The sequence below is a fragment of the Myodes glareolus genome, chromosome 6 (assembly GCF_982192425.1).
Source record: "Myodes glareolus chromosome 6, mMyoGla1.1, whole genome shotgun sequence".
Taxonomy (NCBI): domain Eukaryota; kingdom Metazoa; phylum Chordata; class Mammalia; order Rodentia; family Cricetidae; genus Myodes; species Myodes glareolus.
The window spans coordinates 28,070,908-28,076,218 of NC_142031.1; the positions used below are offsets into that span (position 1 = coordinate 28,070,908).

The following is a 5,311-nucleotide window of genomic DNA, read 5'->3' on the forward strand; positions in this document are numbered from 1 at the left end:
GACTAGACACAAACCTCATATCAAGATGGAAGCAGACAACCCAGTGGGAGGAAAAGGGTCCCAAGAACAGGCAAAACAGTCAGAGATACCCCACTCCCCGTGTGAGGAGTCCCACAGGAACACCAAGCAACACAACCATAACATACACAGAAGGTCGAGCTCAGGCCCACACAGGCTCCCTGACTGTCGCTTCAGTCTCCACAAGCTTCTATGAGCCCTGCTTAGCTGATTCTGTGGGTCATGTTCTTGTCGTGTTCTGGCTCTTACAATTCTTCCACCCCCCTTCCGAGACTCCATCTAATGTTTGGCTGTGGGTCTCTGCATCTGTTCCATGCGTTGCTGGAAGAAGACTCTCTGATGATGACGGGGCTAGGCTCCAGTCTATGAGTACAGCAGGAATCTGAAGAACACTTTCAATGCTGCTTTTACCTTAAGATTTAGCAATGCTTGGCCTTCTTGACTGGGTGTGGTGCTGCACACTTTAGGTGAATCTGTGTTTGAGGCCAGCCTGGTCTACATAGTGAGTACCTGGACATCCAGGCTACACAGAGAAGCCCAGTCTTGGGCCTCGAACTCACAGAGATTTGCCTGCCTCTGCCTCCCGAGTGCTGAGTTTAAAGGCATGTGCCCCCCACCATGGCCCAGCACCATGGATTTTTTAAAAGGCCCACAAAGGCTTCTCGTGCACAGTTGGAACCTCTGACTCTTTCTAATCCGCCCCCATCTTTCTAGTTCAGCTTTTTTGCTTCCTTTAGGACTTGGGTATTTGCTAAGCTGCTAGCACGCCAAGAGGAAGCCTTTAACGGGACAATTGTGAATAGCACAGTTCGTTCCAAGCAGTGGTTGAGTTTAGAACAGCAGCTTCCCTTGAAAAAGATTTCTGCATCAAGACTTGCATTTTAATGACCTCTTGTTTTACAAAAACAACAACCCAGGTCCATGGCTCAGGGAACATTGCGAGAGCTGTGTGGATGTACGAACTGGAGGAAGAGGTGGAATGTTGTGTAATTATTTACTCCAGATTAAAACATTCTCTTGCTGGAGTGAAAGAGACATTTATGGAACTCTCAAGAAAGCTGAAGTCCCAAGAATTCCCTCCCCAGGGTTGCATAAGCAGTTAACGATTACTTGTGGTTGTTGGGTCCAGGGGGGTCGTGCAAAGATGAAAACACCACCAAGTCTAATAAACCAGAAGCAAACTTTATTCCAGAAACCAGATCCCAGGATAACCAGAAGCAAACTTAAAAATAAAAAAATAAAAATAAAAGACCGCGGGGCACAGAAGCTTATCAGCTAGCTGAGACCACAGCCAGAGATGGTGTTTGTTAGGCTGTGGCAAAAGGCCGGGTTCTGAACCTACTTTTTATAGTAGGGGCACCAGGCATTATCTCTGAACAAGAGAAGTTTTACAACCTTGCCCTGACCCTTGGGTTGGTCAGCAGAGACCCTAAAGAGGGGAGTGAGTGCTAATGTCAATGGGCAACTAGGCAGCCATCATGAAATATGTTTCAGGGGAGACTACAACGAAAGTCACTAATTGCGAGAAAACAGATATCTTTAGCAATTAGTCAGAAAAGAGGCTGCTTGTAATACTAGAAGGTTAATAAATTAGGATTAACTGGTTCTTGGGCTGAGAATTTAGAAGAAAAGCCTTTCACACTGTTTCCAGGTAAATCTTCAGATACTGACTGCCATACTTTACAACCTCCATTATCAGAGCTCACTAATTAAACCTTTGTATTTATCCACTGTCTCCTGGTACCTCCGGGTGTAAACTGGGGTCTTATGCCTCTCCTCTGGTGTGGTCAGTTTCCCATAACAGAGACAGTGTCTGACCCAGAGGTCACATATCTCTGTCTCCTAAAGGTTAACTCAGTTCACATCTGTCGTTTATCAAGGATGGTCAGGACACTGTTCTCAATTTGTAGAGAGACGCTCTGGCCTTGTAAATAAAACAGCCAGTTGTAAAATGACCTACGCTTCCGAAGCATCTCAGAAAATAACTCACTGAGAAAGCTGCTGGTAGTCTGTTCTCATTCTCCTAGACTTATAACTTTATATTTTTTTATTTTTACATTCTTATTTTTGGAATCTACATGTTTATTTTCTTATGCCTAGACTCTTCAGTGGTTAGGAACACTTTAATGACACAGCTTCTCACAGGTTGTCCAAAGAACCCGGTGATGCAGCCTCCATAGTCATTACCATGTGTGTGGGGGGGCTTCCGGTGACACAAGCCGAGTCTCCCACAGTGATGTAAGCAACTCATCTCTGTGCTGCTCTAAGCAACTCTGATGAGCTCATTGCCTGATCAAGATAGACTAGGGGAGTCGTTTGTTTACTCTGTCATTGGTGTGATATCTGGAGGCAAAGACGCTATTGTTTCAAGTCTCCTCCAAAGCAGAGACCCTGGCCCTAATGGGGCTCACCAGCGACAAGCTGGAGTTTGCACATGTTACGATTTACCATGAGCTCAGGCCTCCCATAACCTCACAATGAAATGTGAGGCAATTGGAGCAGTAGAGGCTAGGGAAGGGCAATTCTTGTACTTCCCTGACTCACAAAGCAGTCTGAAGGGCTCCATTTGAGAAGAAACTGCTCTAGAGATCAACAGTCACAGATATCTACATAGCCGTAGCCTTGTGGGTAAGCAGGAGAAAAGCGCTGGACTGTTGTGCGTTAGAGAGGTATGGGGGGAAGGGGAAGATAGGCCTGAAAGAGGAGGGTGGGTCTAAGAGGGGGCTGTGGGAACACAGCAAGGTCTGAAAATACTCCTAGCCATAGAGTTTTGCCTTACTGTACCAAACGCAGGCTCTCTCTATGGAGTGATCCTTTTTTTTCTTTTTTTTTAAACAATCTTTTCTCATTTTACATAGTCACCCCCGTTCCCACTCCCTTCCCTCCACCTCCCCCCATAAACTCCTCAGAAAGGGTAGGGAAGGGGAGACAGCCTTAGTCTTGCCTCCATGTGAAGTGTCAGACTTTGTTGATTTTCCCCATGGAGTGATACTTAAATCCATTCAGAAAGTAGTTGGCTGTAGCTATAGCAACCATGACACTATCACACCAGCAAGACTATCTTGCCTAATGCGATTCAACAGCCCTCCCTTCTGCCCCTGACAGCCCCCATAGCACTTTCCAACGCTGGAAATGCCAACTAGTAAGGAGGAAGATTTTGTGTTGGTCTGTGTGGAAGTTCCAGAGGGAGGCAGGTGTCCCTGGGAGACAGGTCACTTTAGTCTGGAGCCATTTTACGTCTTGCCAAAAAGACACCATGACGATATATGAGCCTGGGACAAGACTGGTCTGCAGGTTGGCAGAGAATTGCCTTTGGGTCTCTCAAAGACAGCTGTGAGCAGAACGCAATGCCAAGGATGGGCAGTTGTGATCTGCGGGTCCTCCTGGGTCGGTGATGTCCAGCGTGAGACGGTGTCAGACCTATGTTAGTATGTTAGGGCTAGAGATGAAGTGGCAAACAGTCTTGAAAACATCAGACTACAGCTGTCTTAATTCATCCATGAAGCTTGAAGGATGCCCTGAAGCACCTAAGTTCCAGGAGTTCCGAGTCTTGGCACTAAGACCACTCCAGCCTTGGTTCCCAAGGGCAGTAAACCTAGGACTCTGTCTAGTCTCACATTCTCTTCCTGGACCCAGAGAAACACTGCATACATGACCTCTACTCAATCATGCTGGCTCACGAACTAGGTCTGGTTAGTGTCAGCATGGGCCACACATGCTGATCAGACCACAAAACTAGCCCTCTGTGTCAGTGGTCACTGACAGCCCTCTATAGGAAGTTGGGTTTGGAGGAAATGGAGCACTCCATTACCCACCATCGAACACACAGGATTCCAATGGGCATCACATATAGGTCTTTATGATCCACTGCAACATTAGGCTTTGCTTGTGATAGCCCAGTGAACTGGAGGCTGACAGATGCATAAGGAAATATTCCTGAGCTAAAGGTAGTGGGTGCCTGAAATGAACTGAAGAGACAGTCAGTAGTTTTGCTATTGTGTTGGAGAAGGACCTGCCTGTCTTCTGGAAGCCCAAGCCCTCACGGAGCGCCACAGCATCGTGCATCAGCACAGTGGTAAGAAGAACAATGTCACTGTAGCCCTGGTCCCATGCAAACTGGAGAACAGTTCTGACCAGTGCTTTTGCCATCCCCTGTCCTCGATGCTGTGAGGACACAGACAGGCCAAAGAGTTGTAGCTGCTTCCTCCCTAATGGGGGATCCTTGACTTGATGTAGGAGGTCCTTCTGTTTATGTGTTTCTTTCATTGGTTAATCAATAAAGAAACTTTTGGCCTGACAGGGCAGAACTTAGGTAGGCGGAGAAGACAGAACTGAATTCTGGGAGGAAGAAAGCAGAGTCAGAGAGCCTCCATGGAGCTGCCAGATCAGATGTACTAAATCTTTCCTGGTAAGCCACAACCTCATGGTGATATATAGATTAATAGAAATGGGTTAAATCAAAATGTGAGAGTTAGTCAATAGGAGGCTAGAGCTAATGGGCTAAGCAGTGTTTTAATTAATACAGTTTCTGTGTGGTTATTTCAGGTGTAAGCTAGCCAGGCAGCCGGGACAAACAAAGGGACCCTCTCTCCATCAACATTGACTAGCCAAGCAACTGCCAGGCCCACCAACTGGCCCTCAGTCTCAGCCACCAAGAAGCAGGAGCCAAGCTCACTCAGCCAGGTCTGTTTGCAAGCACATAGCCACAAATTTCTTCAAGGGCTGTCTGGCAAGGAGCCACAGTAATAGGAACAGAAGAAAGATGCTCATAATGGCCAGCAGTCAGGAACCAGACACTAGGACCAGGGCAATGGGCACCCCAAGGAAGATCAGGAGGGGTTCGGGGCAGCATCAATGCATGATGGAGGGCCGTGAGGATGTTCTCTTCCATGCCCCTGGAAAACACATTTAGGACCTGTTTGTGGTCCCTCTCCTGGTACTGGTGAATGTGGTAAGGAGCCATGGGAAGATTCTGGGTGTCAAATTCGCATCCACAAGGGACAGCAGACCTGCCAGCACACCTTCCCCGGACCCTGCAGAAGAGAAAGAAAACCAAGTGAGTTCTCTAAGACTCTTCAACCATTGCTCTGCGCCTCCTGGGAGCCATGGAAAATTTCCTTGAGTGTGTTTTCTAGTGTCATCCAGGAAGCAGCAGGGCATCACTAGAACAAAATGTGAGGTCGCTAGCACTTGAGCACTCCCTTGGTTTCTTCCTTTCCATCTTTGTGGCTTTAGTCACACTCTTCACCCCTCTGATTCGTTACATGGTCCTCTTTAGATGCAGTAAAATATA

At 47.2% G+C, this 5,311-nt stretch overlaps 1 pseudogene; it reads right to left on the reverse strand.

Moving 5' to 3' along the window:
* Positions 1-4,511: 4,511 nt before the first annotated feature.
* On the reverse strand, positions 4,512-4,981 carry LOC125388491 (N-acetyltransferase 8F1-like; annotated as a pseudogene).
* Between the last annotated feature and the right edge of the window lie 330 nt (positions 4,982-5,311).